The 15,060-nt window shown below is 38.0% G+C and overlaps 1 protein-coding gene across 6 annotated transcripts in view; it reads left to right on the top strand.

Annotated features, from left to right (window-relative positions):
- Positions 1 to 15,060, top strand: part of LRRC49 (leucine rich repeat containing 49) — a 148,344-nt gene that overhangs the window by 63,313 nt on the left and 69,971 nt on the right. Inside the window, exon 1 of one of the 6 annotated variants that reach the window (XM_027067669.2) lies at positions 11,190 to 11,353. The exons of the other annotated variants lie outside the window; for them this stretch is intronic. The gene's annotated coding sequence lies outside the window, so the exon portion shown is untranslated. Of the gene's footprint in view, positions 1 to 11,189; positions 11,354 to 15,060 lie in introns of those variants that run through there. 6 annotated transcript variants of the gene reach the window in all.

Raw genomic sequence — 15,060 nt, 5'->3', positions numbered from 1 at the left:
AGCCCCGCATCGGGCTCTGTGCTGACAGCTTGGAGCCTGGAGCCTGCTTCGGATTCTGTGTCTCCCTCTCTCTCTGCCCCTCCCTCACCCCTGCTCACCCTCTGTCTCTGTGTCTCTCTCAAAAATAAATACACATTAACAAAACAAAAACAAACTTGATTTATGGACACTGAAATTTGGATTTCATATAATTTTTACATGTCATGTTATTTACATGTTATTCTTCTTTTGAGGTTTTTACAATTATTTAAAAATATAGACTGTTACTAGTTTACGGGCTGTACAAAAACAGGTGCTATTTGGTCCATGTCCTATACTTTGCTCACCACCAGTCTGTCTTTCTTTCTTTTTCTTTCCTTCCTTCCTTCCTTCCTTCCTTCCTTCCTCTCTTTCTTTCTTTCTTTCTTTCTTTCTCTCTTTCTTTCTTTCTTTCATATTTATTTATTTACTTTGAGAGAGGGTGAGAGAGGGGGGAGGGGCTGAGAGGGAGAGAAAGAGAGTCTTTTTTTTTTTATTTTATTTTTTTTTACATTTATTTATTTTTGAGAGAGAGAGAGAGCACGAACGGGGGAGGGTCAGAGAGAGAGGGAGACACAGAATCTGAAACAGGCTCCAGACTGAGCTGTCAGCACAGAGCCCGACACGGGGCTCGAACTCATGGACTGCGAGATCATGACCTGAGCCGAAGTTGGACGCCCAACCGACTGAGCCACCCAGGCACCCCAAGAAAGAGAGTCTTAAGCAGGCTCCGCACTCAGAGCAGAGCCCGCCATGGGGTTCCATCTGACAACCGCAAGATCCCGACCTGAGCCTATACCAGGAGTCAGAGGCTCAACTGACTAAGCCACCCAGGTGCCCCGACCACTGGTCTTTCTGAAACCCTTTATTGTTGGCATCTCTCTTCTACGCAAAGATATATCTGGGCCTTGTTTTGATGGCTGAATTGAAAATCTTTTTCTTTTAATAAATGAGTGAAGCCCGTTTACATTTCTTCATGTGACTAAAGTCTTTCTGTCATATAATCTTCCATGTGTGTTATGTTTATACTTGCTATGTTCTTCACATGTTGTGTTTACTTTTTCAGATTTCTTTTGGTATTTGGGAAGTTTTATATTTTTGTTTTATTGGTACCTTTTTGTTTGATATTATTTAATTGCCTTAGTCCCAGTTTTTTTTCATTGACATATAATTGACATAGAACATCGTGCAAAGTGTTGATGTGACACACTTACCTACTGCAAAATGATTGCCACCATAGCATTAGCTATAGCCTCTGTCACGTCCCATAATTATCATTTTGTTTTTGTGGTGAGAAGAATTAACATCTGGTCTCTTGGCACTTTTGTTAACTACTTTCACTCTGCTATGCATTTGATCTCCAGTCGTCCCCTGTTTTCTTGCTTCCTCCTTTACCACCGTGCCATTTTTAATGGTATCCTTCAACTCTTACATATTGTCTACCCGATAATCATTAGCTTATTTTACTTTTCTCTTTCCTTCTCCAACCTTCTGTTTTTTTAGCTGCATTGCTTGTACTTCCCTGCACATAGAGCACACTCTATGTAATACACAGCATGTTGTTGTTCCACCTGGGTTCCTGCCTTTAGTTTAGTCCCAGAACGACAATTAGTCATTGAGTGCTCGTCCCTAGTCCTTTCACTCGGGCTTCCTCGATCACCTCTCAAGGGTGAAGGCCAGCCAGTGTATTCCTCAGCAAGGGATCATGGGTACTGAATGGTCCCATACCTCTTGTGCTTCAGAGTTTTTCTGTACCTTGATATTTGGAAGATAGCTTGTCTGAGCATAGCATTCTTGATTCACTCATCCAGTCTTTGAGTTTTTCAAAAAGAATACAGCTGCATTATTTCTTTGCATCCAGTGTGTAGGGTATCTGATGCCAGTCTGAACTTCACTTTTGATCTTTGTGCTTAGAGGTCATGAGGCTTTTTTTCTTCTATTTATTTATTATTATTTAATTTTTAAAGTCTAATAATTTGTGAGGATATGTCTTCAGATGGATCATTCTGGTTCCGTTTCCCAGCTACCTGTTGGGCCTTTCCAGTATGTACATTTTGGTCTTTTCTTATTTCCAGAAAGCTTTCTTGGGTTATAGTTTTAAGTATTGGTTCTGTTCAGTTGTTTTGTTTTTATATTTAGGATCTCAAATCACACACACTTGGTTTCTTCTTTGGTTTTCTCCTGTTTCAGCTGCTATTGGCACACTTTATTTCTTTGCTTCATTTCATTCTCTTGGTTGTTTTTCTGTCTTTCTTCAGTGTTCCTTAGTAAACTTTTATTTGTATCTATTTTCCCTTGGGGACATTGTAATTTAATCTTTGTGTGATGATTTTGTCTTTTCCTTCCATTTCTTTCCTAAATTCAATCAACACTGTTGTCATTTCTGTTTACTGTCCAAATCTGCTTTTAATTTTTAATATTCCTATTCAAGATGGGTTATTCTAGCTCCAAATGCTTACTTGAGGATATTGAATTCGGTGTGCAATGTTGTATTACAGTTTTCTCCATGTTTCTTTTTGGGGGGTGGATTTGATTTCTGTTCTTCAAATACTTTGTATATATTTAGTCTGGTTTTGCCTATTTGTTTTATGGGTTCGGGCGACTTATAAGAATCTTCGGTCAAGTGTGTCTTCTGTTACTGCAGCAAAGTACAGTTGGGGCATGTGTGTGTGTGTGTGTGTGTGTGTGTGTGTGTGTAAAAGGGATTGTATATCCTTTTTAATCTTTAATTTTTTGGTGCTCTTTTATCTTGCAAGGCTCTCAATCTCCCCTTTGCCCATTTTTGCTTTCACTATCCAATCTCCAAAGAGCTCATCTACTTTCCTTTCTATCTTCTCAAAAGCACTGACTTTTTGAAGACTGCCGCCTCAGATCATGTGTTCCTTAAAGTCCCTTCCTTGTAGTACATACTCAGATCAACTAGCACTCTTACAGTATTGTTGCACCTACTGTGGACCTTCTCTTTCTGCTAGTGATTTTAGATAAGTTTTAGACCCACTATCAGCTCCTCTTTTCTTTCTTCCACACAGTTTTTCATATCGCCCTTCCATATTCCCTACTTACAGGTAATTTGATACTTGGGCCTTCTCTGTCTTTTAGTTATGTTATGGGCATTGGTTTTATGTAATTTGTTCTTCTTGGCAGTTCTGTATTGTTTTTGGAAGGTGAGTTGGGACTTTCAGTCCATCTCTTTATTTACCTCGTATATATGCATATGTGTGTATCCACGTGTGTGTGTAGTAGGTGTATATATGTATTTCCCCTACCAGAATGCAATTTCCTCAAGAGTAGCAATTGCATCATACTCATCTTTCTGTCTTTAGCACTAATGTCAGTGCCGATCATATAGTGTTCTTTCCACTTTCCTTTATCCTGTTAATGATTAAAACAAAGATGCAAATAAACTCATCTGTCACTTATGATAGCAGCAGCTTGCATCCTTGACTACTCTTGTTGTCGCTTGCTGCCATCAAAGAGGATGCCAGAGCAGGTGGGATAGGTAGTTTTGAAGATCAATATAACTTACGCCCCCACCGGTGGACACTTATGTTGTTTCCATTTGGTGCTGGTCATGAACATGCCAGAGAGAGGGAGGAAAAAAATAGGTACTGTGCCTACTAATTTTAAACTGCATGGGCTCACTATATCCCTTCCCCCACCAAATGATTTTATTCTCTGTTTGCTACACAAATTCCTTCCAAACTCTACTTCAGAGCCTCTTTTGAAATAAGATTTAAACTATTCAGTATTCCTTTATATTTTCTCTCCATTATTATCCCTAATTATCATGCCAAGACCAAGATATAATTCTTTATATCTGATAATAATTCTGTTTTTGCCAACAAAACCTTACAATATAGCCCCCCAAATTCATTACCACAAACAGAATCTCTGCCAAGTTTACTTCTCATATATGTATTTGTTATAATTTCTGTCCATTTTAATATGGGAGGTTCCTTCCACAGATGAGTAGAATTCAGCAGGTTAAGTAAATTAGGTTATTCCCCAAACATTGAAATATTACACATGTACTAAAATAATAACATAGGAATAATTAGTGACATGGAAAAGTATTGGTTAAATGTAAAGGAAGCAGCATACAAAGCTATTTTATGTAACATGATCTACATTATGTTAAAAAATATATAAACTAGTATATCTTTAGGAGAGATTTCACATGGTTTAATTTTGGTCTTACACTTTTCCAGATTTTCTTAATGATTATGTGTTTTATATTAAGAGAAAAAAAAGGAAGGCAGAAAGGAACAGCTATGGAGCAGGTGGCTGATGTATTCTCATTCCATATTTAAGATTTTTGTTGCATACTTTGGGATGAGGTGAAGTTTTTTTTAAAATTTTCAAATGTTTATTTATTTTTGAGAGAGAGAGAGAGAGAGAGAGCACGAGCCCGGGAGAGGCAGAGATGGAGAGGGAGACACAGAATCCAAAGCAGGCTCCAGGCTCTGAGCTGTCAGCACTGAGCCCGATGCAGGGCTCAAACTCACGAACCGGGAGATCAGGACCTGAGCCGAAGTTGGACACTTAACTGACTGAGCCACCCAGGCGCACCCTTCCCTTCACCTTTTTTTTTTTTAAAGAAACACTACTATTATTATTTCATTCCATGTTTGTTATAGCAAAGACAAAGAGTGCAGAAATGTGTAAGGCAAAAAGCAAATGTACCATGCTACAACCCCCAGTCTCAATTGCAGAAGTACCACTCTTAAGAGTTTGATGAAAACCTATAAGGAAGGATTCCACTAGATTTTTGTTCCTAGGCCAACACTACTGACACACGAATAATAGTTTTACAGTATGGAATCATGCTATATAGATTTTTCCTCGGCTTGCTCTTTTAGGTAGCAATATACTATAGATATTTTTCCATGTTAGTACTCGTAGGCGGGGGGATAATGTAAAAAACTTCACAAGTATAGCATGTATACACTAGCAAGGATAGAATAGATTCAGAAATTTTAACCGATGTAGCATGGGCACTGTTGAGTCAGAATAGATGCTAAACTGGGTCTCAAGGCCCCTGCTGTGCCAGGGTTACTCTTTTTGCTGCCAAAACAACAGAGGTTCAGGACACTTCATAGCTGGGTCTGGGACACTTAGGCCTTTTGGGGGCAGTGGCCTTTACCAGCTGGCATGGAATTATTTCAGAATTTTAACTAATACAGTTAGTTGTACCATGTGAATATCAGCCTTGTTTGTCTGTCTCATTCTTTTTAATGGCTACATTCAATTTCACTGTATGAATTAATTTTATTTTATGAGGCCCTTTTAGACCATTTGTCATTTTCAATGATGAAGTTATTCCTTTGAAGAAGTTTACATCAGTGGTCTCAAACCCGACTCTGCATTAGGATCACTTCTAGAACTATTAGAATATTATAACCATGACCTTACCCCTAGCAATTCTGATTTAGATATGGATGGGTTCTAGGGCTTTGTGTTTTTTAATGAACTCCACAAATGATTATGATGCCCAGTCAGTATTAGAAGCTACCGAAATATGGGGGCACCTGGGTGTCTCAGTTAAGCGTCCAACTCTTGGTTTGGGCTCACAGGTCATGATCTCAAGGTTTGTGAGTTCAGGCCCCGCATTGGGCTCCTCATCGAGCCTGCTTGGGATTTTCCCTCTCCCTCTCTGTCTCTGCCTCTCCCTGCTCACTTGCTCTCTGTCACTGTCAAAATAAATAAACCTGAAAAAAAATGTAGAAGCTACCGAAATATGGAAGAATTAATATTTTAAAATAGGACAAGATTGTACAATTTGTCCGTGTATACAATGTGTACAATGTGTCGATATAACAAGTATTGGTGAAGATGTGAAGCTACTAGATAGAGCTCCCGTACCTGCCAGTTAGCGTGTAGATCAATAAATCATTTCGTAAAGCTCTGGAAGTGTCTATTAAGTCGAAAGTAATAGCAACCCTTATGACTCAACAATGCCACTCCTAGGTATAAACTCCACAGAAATGCTTAACATGTTCACCTGAATGTTCTTAGTTGCACGATTTATAATAACCTCATATACAAACAAGCCAACTGTCCTCCAACAGTAGAATAAAGTGAGTTTAGTGGAATACTACCCAGCAATGAGAGTCATCAAACTACAGCTACAGGCAATATGAGGCATCTCAAAAAATATGTGAAGCATAAGAAGCCATATTCAAGTGAGTGCATATGAGTGAATTTCATTTACATAAAGTTAAAAAATAGGCAAACCTTATCTATAGTTAGATGAGTGGTTACTTTAGAGAGGAGTAACGGCTATAAGGGGAAACAGGCAGGGGGCATCGGGGTGTGGGTTGTGGGGACGGAAGTCTTGTCTTTCTAGCTTGCTAGTATCTTTGGCTGGTTTAATAATTAAATTGACATAGCACAGATTAACAGGAGAAAAACAAATATAATTACATATGTTCGGGAGCCCCATAAAAATATGAGCCCCGAGGGCAAATCGAGCAGTTGCTCTGTCTCTGCCGTCAGGGCGAAGGAATGGGATAGGGGCGTGGGGCTTCAAAGGCAAGGAGGATTATTCACAGGACATTAAGAAGAACAGATATTTGGTAATTAGATGTCTGCCCTGCCGTATATATAGATCTTTCAGATAAAAAATTATCTCTGATAGAATAGCTCTCTTTCTGAGCCAGGCCCCCATCTAAGTTCTTTTAGGTAGTTAAAAGTTTTACCTTTTAGAAAGCTAAGAATTTTACCTTTAAATAAGGTAAAAGTTTTTCTTGAGCCTCTGGGTCTTAATTGCCATCAGCTCAAAATAATCCACAGACCAAAGGGGCATAGTTTGGAGTCCTGTATTTTTTCCCCATCAGTCCCACTTCTGAAACTTCCCCAAGAAGATTCACAGTCAAGAAGCTGAGTTGGTAGAGTAGTGCATTTCTTTGAGCTAGTCTCTTAGTCCCGAGGGTAGGTCAATTCAGTTAGACAGTTGTGTCTCCTTGTAGGAGGTAGTAATGCATGTGGACTAGGTGCGTGCACTCAGGTATTTAATAGGCATTTCTATGGAAACAAAAGAAAAACAATAGTTAATGATTGGAGCAGATTATAATCACAGTTTCTGGGATTCTGAAAGGCAGCTAATCAAGAAGATACGTAGATGGTTGGCTCAAAGCATCTTTAGATAGAGTAAGGGCAGGTGGTGGCAATCTGATCGGTTCTCCTGATTTGTACTTTAAATGTGCCTGGTGATCTTTCTAATTGGCCATATAGCAACAGGCATGGAGATTGTCCATACGTATACTGTTGGGCTGATTTCTCTGAAGTTTATATCACATGGTTCAGCTTTAGCTTACATGACTTCAGAAAAAGGGCAGTTTTAGTTCTCACTGATTCCATGTCAGAGGGTGAGAGAAAAATTGGGAGATGCTAGTTCAGAGAGTTGCAACTAAATATTGGAGGAAACTAAAAATTCGGATTCTAGTCCATTTCACCAGTAGAAAACAAAACCTCAAAGACAATTAATGTATTAGAAACTGATATCCAGAAAGGGCTATTACTGACACATAATTTTTCTCTTTACAGTCATACATGTTTTAGTCAGAGATAACCACAGTAAGACTAATTTGTTTGCAAATTAAGCCTAGTTTCAATAAACTTTGCCGGATTCTTTACGTAAGTGCAGCCAGAATGATGATTGATCATGTAGAATCTTTTAATCTGCTCTGTTGGAACTTTTCTTTTCTTTTCTTTTTTAATATTTATTTATTTTTGAGAGAGAGAGAGAGAGAGAGAGAGAATGAGTGGGGAGGGTGCAGAGAGAGCCAGAGACACAGAATCCAAAGCAGGCTCCAGGCTCTGAGCTGTCAGCACAGAGCCTGACATGGGGCTTGGACCCATGAACCCATGAACCCTGAGATCATGACCTGAGCCAAAGTTGGATGCTCAACCAACTGAGCCACCCAGGTGCCCCGTCTGTTGGAACTTTTCATAAGGAATCTCAGATTAGTCTTTTAAAAACCCTCATGAAGGAAACGAAGATGCCAAGCCAAGGTCTCACCATCAGACGTTGCACGCAATACCTGTAGATCTGAATGGGTTCCTCTCCTATTGAGGTCCCCCAAATATCCTGAGGTTTCTGAGCTTGCCAGGAAGTAACATTCCTTTCTCACCTAGTGAGACTGCTGGGAACCCTGTAAGCAAGGTATCGGGCCAGTTTTTCCAAGGGGTTTTATTGGCTCCATAAAGTCAACCTTAGTTCCTTAAAGCTGTCTGGCATATCTGATTCTATACACATGCTCAAATACGACATTCCAGCCAAAGCCTTGGCAATATAATCAACGTTTCCGGTTGTGTCCTATTACAATGAGAATAGATTCTTATTGAATTTATGCAAATAGCTGTATTGGCATGAAAATGAGAATACTAAATTCCCCAATTCTGGATGGATCAGGTAGGGAGAAAAAGTAATTGTTTCCTCTTTGTTCACAAATTGTTGTACCATTTGTACCAAATTGTTGATAGCTTAAGAGAAAAGAGAAAAGGGTTTCCTTCAACCTGGTAAAACAAAACATAACAGAACCAACAATGTTCCAATGAAAAAAATCATAAAATTTATAATCGTTCTCATCATTTCATTCAGTCTCATGTTATTCTTTTTCTCCTTGAATCCAGTTTTTTCATGAGTTCTGTAAATTCTTACCCAGTTCACTTTTATGATCTTAAAGTTATCAAAAGCCTAGATATTTCAAAAGTCCTTTCCTTGAACCTCCTTGAAAATGAAGTACTTTTGAAGGAATACTTTTGCAGAGCATCAGAGTAAAACAATATCTGTAAATGACAAAAAACTATAAAATGCCCATTGTTAAAGATCTGATGAAATTCATTATAACAGTATTGATAAGGAAATATGTTTATTTTTGTGGCTCACAACATTTTGAGATAATAACTGGAATTATGATAATACCATAATCAATAGTGCTCATACTGGATCTTTATCAGAGTCACTGTATCCAAGGAGGTAGTTCTACTAATCTGCTAATTTAGAAAATTATACTACTTTAGCTTCCATCAGATCCTGTAGGCAGAAATCTGGGACACTGACATGATGATTCTTCCCTTATGCTGGATTTTGTCCAAGGTCCCAACATCTCTCTTTACTGTCCAGTCAGTAAAGAACCCTTCGTGGTCACCAACTGTAGGGGAGGAAAAATTTCCCTTCTACCATGCTAGGTTCTTTGGCTGGTTTAATAATTAAATTGACATAAGGCAGATAAACGGGAGAAAAACAAATTTAATTACTTGTGTACAGGAGCCCCATAAAAATGAGGCCTAAGGGCCAGTCAAGCAGTTGCTCTGTCTCTGCTGTCCTGGGCTAAGGAATGGGATAGGGCCGTGGGGCTTCAAAGGTAAGGAGGATGATTCATAGGATGATAAGAAAGCAGATATTTTGGTAATTAGATGTTTGCCCTGCCATACTCTTTCAGATAAAAAGTTATCTCTGGTAAAGCTCTCTTTGTGTGCCAGCCCCCACTCCCACCCCGCCCCTGCCCCTGCCTATTTAAATTCTTTTAGGTAGTTAAGGAAAAGGTAAACGTTTTTGTTGAGTCTTCTGGGTCTTAATTGTCTTCAGCTCAATGTAATCCACGTACCAAAGGTCATGTATTTTGGGGGTCACATATTCTGTTCTCCATCAGGGTAATGTTTTCTTTCTTAACCTGGGGACTGTTTATATGGGTATGTTCAGATTGTGCAGAATCATCACACTGTGCATTTATGATTTGTGGACTTTTTTGTATGTATATTAAAACTGATAGAAAGTTCAAAAACCACTGGAAAATCATCAATAGAAAGAAGTTCCTCCAAATAACGGAATTATTTCATGGTGGAATAATAAACATACTTCCATTAACTTTAAAAGAGGAATTTGGTCTGCAGTGGTATGCTTGAGCCAGCTTGTGTTGGCTCACTACACCAGTGTATGTGCATCTTTTCAGTTCAGCAACATCATCTTGGTAGTTTGAAATCGGCCATGCTGGGAATATTTACACCATGGGAATTGACAAGTACTTTATCAGTTTGTTGTTGTTTTCCCAGACTGCTGCTTACCTACACGGTGCTGAACTTAGATCTCTTTGCAATATTATTTGGCTTGCTTTATAGCCAGTGTAATTTTTAAACAATTAATATTAATGTTGAAAATGGCTAAAATGAGCATGCTTTTTAGAATTGTTATCAACTTTGAGACTGCAAAGAATCCTTCTCTTTTTCTTCTGTAAATTTGAGGAGACTTAGGGGTGCCTGGGTGGCTCAGTCGGTTGAGTGTCTGACTTAGGCTGTGGTCATGGTCACACAGTTTGTGAGTTCGAGCCCCGCGTTGGGTTCTGTGCTGTCGGTTCAGAGCCTGGAGCCTGCTTCGGGTTCTGTGTCTCCTTCTCTCTGCCCCTCCCCCACTCACAGTCTGTCTGTCTCTCTCAAAAAAATGAAGAAACGTTAACAATTTTTAAAAAAAATTTGAGGAGACTTATTTGTATCCACATGTCGATTCATAAGAGGAAATATATCATCAAGAACTTTGTCACCTTAAATTTGGTTTCAGTGTCATAAATTAGCATTATAAGAATGTGACCATGACTTGAGATCTACTTTTGGTAATTAGAGTCATTGTGAATCTCCTGAGACTGAAGCTGTGTTGCTTTTGTCTTTTTACTGCTAGAAAATGAGTAAGCTAATAGAGAAAGTTAATAGAGTTGTCACCTAGAATTCTGAGACACTCAGTTCTGTGCTCATGTCTTTTGTCAACCAGGTGCTTAGGGACATGATAGATACTGTCCTTGTTGAATTGTTGTCAGTGCCATTGTTGCAGCAAAAGATGTCTAAAGAGGCAGTTTAACATTTTTCTCTATTTTGTTTAATTCTTCATGTCTCTACCTCCTCCTCTTCACTTTCTTTCTGTTTCTATCATAGCCATAGTCTTCTATTTATTTCTCTCTGGTATCACTTCAGCTTCTCAAATATTAAAATCTTGTAAACACTGTGACGAGTGGGTTAAACTTTTTGAATAGTTTCCCCAAGGGAAATTTGGCGATCTTTTTCATGTATGTGAAAAAATTTTTTGTTTCAGCCATATTTTTGCTTTGTGACAAAAAAGAATGGGCTATTGTTATAGAATGCGTCTTTAGAATCTGTAGAACCATCTTGTTTCTACGAACCCCTACTATCCTGCACTAAAAAGAATTTTAGTGACTAAGTAACTAACATTATGTAACAAGTAGCAAAGTAGATGATTGTTTGTTAAGGAGGACCAAAAGAAAGGAACAAGAAAGTAAAAGAAATGTAAAGGGAGAGGAAAAAGTGTGTTCTAGTTTTGCTTAAGGTATGTTAAAACTAATTATTGGTTTTAGTTGTTGTTCACCTATGCTTTTTTAAATAAAGTTCCTCATCATCTCTTCAGTGTTTTAACAGTAATTGATGATCATTGTCTGGATCTATTATTTATTTAGGGATTACAAAATGGTGATATTCCATCATTCTTTGTCTTTTTAAGTTCTATTTCTTCTATAAGAAAAAGACTTCCATTAGCATTTTGATTACCCTGGAGAACAGTTTATGCAGGAAAGGGATGTAAATGCTTTATTTTCTTAATTTATATCCACTGCCTTTGACTTTTTTTACTTTAATTTTTAAAATATTTTTCTAGACTGTAGAAGTTCTGTGTCTTTTCGGATCTTCTTGGAGCTTACTTACTGGTATTTTCAAATCTGTTTTTATGTCTTGAAATATGTTTTTATATCCTATGTTTTCTAATTCAATTATGTGAAAAAGTCTTAGACAGTCAATGTCATCTGTGGTTTCTGCTGGCTGTCAGTCAGAGTGTTTTATTTCCTTTTGAACTGTGAACTATATATTTTGGGGGGGGTACCTTATCTTTGGGAACTTTTTGAGATCTTGTATGAACGTAGGTTCCTCCATGGAGAAATTTCATTTGTTTCTGTCAGATGCCAATAGGTATAAGCAGCCTTAGACTTCTTCAAAATATCACTTCTCTTGAAATGTTTTAGACCACCCAGTTAGTGTGGATTCAGGATGCAAATTGTGGTTTGTGGTTTCAAGTAATCAGGGAAGAATTCTCCTCCCCTATTAGCTCCGTGTTTTGAGATGGGCAATATATCTGGGATAGTGGGTAGGAAAGCTTATGTCTAAATAACTCTATATTGAAAGTCTAGTTTTTGGGTCTCAGATATAGGACAGATCTCCAGTTAGACTCTCCAACTTGGGTAGCCTCTGGTATTTGTTTTCTGTCCCCCAGCTTTGAAGATCATATGAACCAAAGTTCAAGTTCATTGGGTCCAGTAAGTGTCCTCAGAGCTCTCTGGGTTCTCACCTTCACTTTTTTTTTTTAACCTGTGTATTTCTCATTTTTTTAGCAGGTCATGGATGCATTTGAGATTTTTAAAATATATTTTATTTAGCATTTTTAGCTGTTTTTGCAAGAGCCTCAGTCTACAAACTTCATTCTGTCCGATATACAAACTCCTTCATTATGTGCTATTTTAACTGTGCTTCATTCTTTAATACTTAATTATATGTTATCATATAGATTTTTCTAGCTATTTTATATTTATCAGTTGTGTATATGTCAGTCCTTGTGAGAACAACTTGATTATTCTAGTGTTCCATTTCATTTCAGCCTGCTAGATACATAGTAACTGTCCAGTAAAATTCTCACTGATCAATGTAAAATAAGTGAGCTTTTTATTAAGATTGTTTTCAGAGAATATGGTGCTTTAATGGTATGAAAGAGTAAAACCCCTTTTTCTAAAGTACCTAACTTACTTTTGGGAGAAGTTTCTAATTGGAGAAATTTGACTGATACTTGGGGGTTGTTAGTTAAATATCTATGTGCTCTGCTTGTATATATGGGAATTTTATTTTTTCTCTGTATTTTATTAAGTAAGCCTAAAATGGACTGAAATATGTTCTTTTCCTTTTGAGATGTGAGTTTTGGTCAGTAGGGACACACTGTTCCTCCGTAGGTTCTTTAGCAGATAGGAAGCAGATGCTGCATCGGGAGAAGACCACTAGGGGAAGAACAAATACATGAGTAATCTGGAAAAAGATTAAAGTCAAATTATGAGTTAGGTGTCGGCCTTTGGACCCAAGCTTTTCCATTCTGGGGACTCCGAAGAGGCAAGCAACTGAGTGTTCTTAAAAAAAGACTGTTCTTAAAAGGCAGTAGTACTTTACTATCCTTACCGTTCTGTTTCCAGGTGGTTTTGTTTTTGCTTTATAACCTGACCTTGATTTTCTCTGGTTAGGTAGTATGTAACCCTTCATTAGCCTGGATTTGTACTTAATGAGACTTCTTTCATTTGATTAGAGAATGTCTTTAAAATCGTATGTACCTTGTCAGTGCATTTCTAGGAATGTCTGGCATGTTTATTGGTCAAATGCCTGGCAGATGGAAATGAAATTTTGTGAGGAATCTTCTGGATCAAATATAGATTTATTTTTACCTTAATGAAACTATTCAAAGCATAAAGACTTTAGTCTGAGTATCAGTGCTAGCAGCCGACCTGGAAAGGGTTGCCAGGATAGTACCTGCTAAGGATTGCAATGATTTTCCCACTCCTGGTGCCTCTTTGGTTGTGCTTGAATTACAGACACAGACCAGATGGGCATCAACAGATCTCCTAGATGTCTGAAGTGCTTCATAATGACTACATTCAGTGGACATAATATTTTCTTCTGTAGTCACTAATGTGCTTTGTATTTGAATTCAATGAAGACAGTGTGTAGTTTTGTGTTTAACACCACTAGTTACATTCCCCAAAGGAATACTTGGGCTAGGAACAGTTACAGTCATTTTAGTTTACAATTATAGTTGCAATAAGAAATAAATCATGGACTCTACAGTCTAAGTTATAAATAAACATTAAATAACAATAGGGTGCCTGGGTGGCTCAGTTGGTTAAGTGTCTGACTCTTGATTTCAGCTCAGGTCATGATCTCACAGTTCGTAGGATAGAGCCCCATGTCGGGCTCTGCATTGACAGTTTGGAGCCTGCTTGGGATTCTGTCTCTCTCTCCCTCTTTCTCTCTCTCTCTCTCTCTCTCTCTCTGTCTCTCTGTCTCTCTGTCTCAAAATAAGTAAATAAACAAACATTTAAAAAATAACAATAAAATCAGGATTTACTTGCAATAAAATGTTTTCCAGCTTCCCTCTGCTTCTGGACATATTATTTCCACTTTTCAGTGCATATACCTGGTTAGTGACAGATATCAGATCATAATGATTCCTGATAACATTATATCCTTTAAATAATTCTAAGACTAATGTAAGAAAAAATTTTTATTAAGTTTTAGATCAAAGATAAGCCTCTGGAAATCATACCAATTTATCATAGTCTTTCACTCACTCACCAAAATTATTGCACACTCACTAGATGCTGGGGGCTATGATAGGTTTTGGAATAGTGATCACAGTACATTTCTAGCCCTCAAGAACCTTATAGTTTAATTCTGTTTAGATATGCTGGGCCATTGAAGAAAAATACTCTTCAGCACAGAAGAGTTCTCTTGCCTGTACTGGCTCTGCCTCCGCTTTTCACATCACTGCATCTCTTAAAGGTCGAAGTTAGTATCCCATCCTGTGGTAGTTGGAGGAAAACTTAAAGAAAGCCTTTTGGAAATATGTCCTAAGGGCCATGGGTCACCAATATAATATACCGTTCCAGACAAAGGAGACCTGATAGATGAAAAGGTGATTTGTCAAATGACAAAATTTTTTACATTTTAAATGTCTTTGTAAATCAATTTATCGATATATAATTTACATGTAACAAAAAGCACGCGTTGTAAGTGTCGAGTCAATGAATTTTGACAAAGTGCACAGCCTTGTAACCACCACCCAATCATTATTAACCTAGAGAAAAAGCCGGCTGTTACTCTAGATTCCTCCCTTCCTCGCATCCAAGTAAGTACTAGTTTCTGTACGTGCTACATCCTGACTTCCATAGAACCTATCCTGTCCTCTTTACTCTCTTTTGCTTCTGCCTTAGTGTTTGATATGTTAGAGCCTGG

This window comes from Acinonyx jubatus, chromosome B3 (assembly GCF_027475565.1).
Source record: "Acinonyx jubatus isolate Ajub_Pintada_27869175 chromosome B3, VMU_Ajub_asm_v1.0, whole genome shotgun sequence".
In the NCBI taxonomy this organism is placed as follows: domain Eukaryota; kingdom Metazoa; phylum Chordata; class Mammalia; order Carnivora; family Felidae; genus Acinonyx; species Acinonyx jubatus.
The sequence above is the reverse complement of the archived record's forward strand: the minus strand, read 5'-3'. Positions and strand labels throughout refer to the sequence as shown.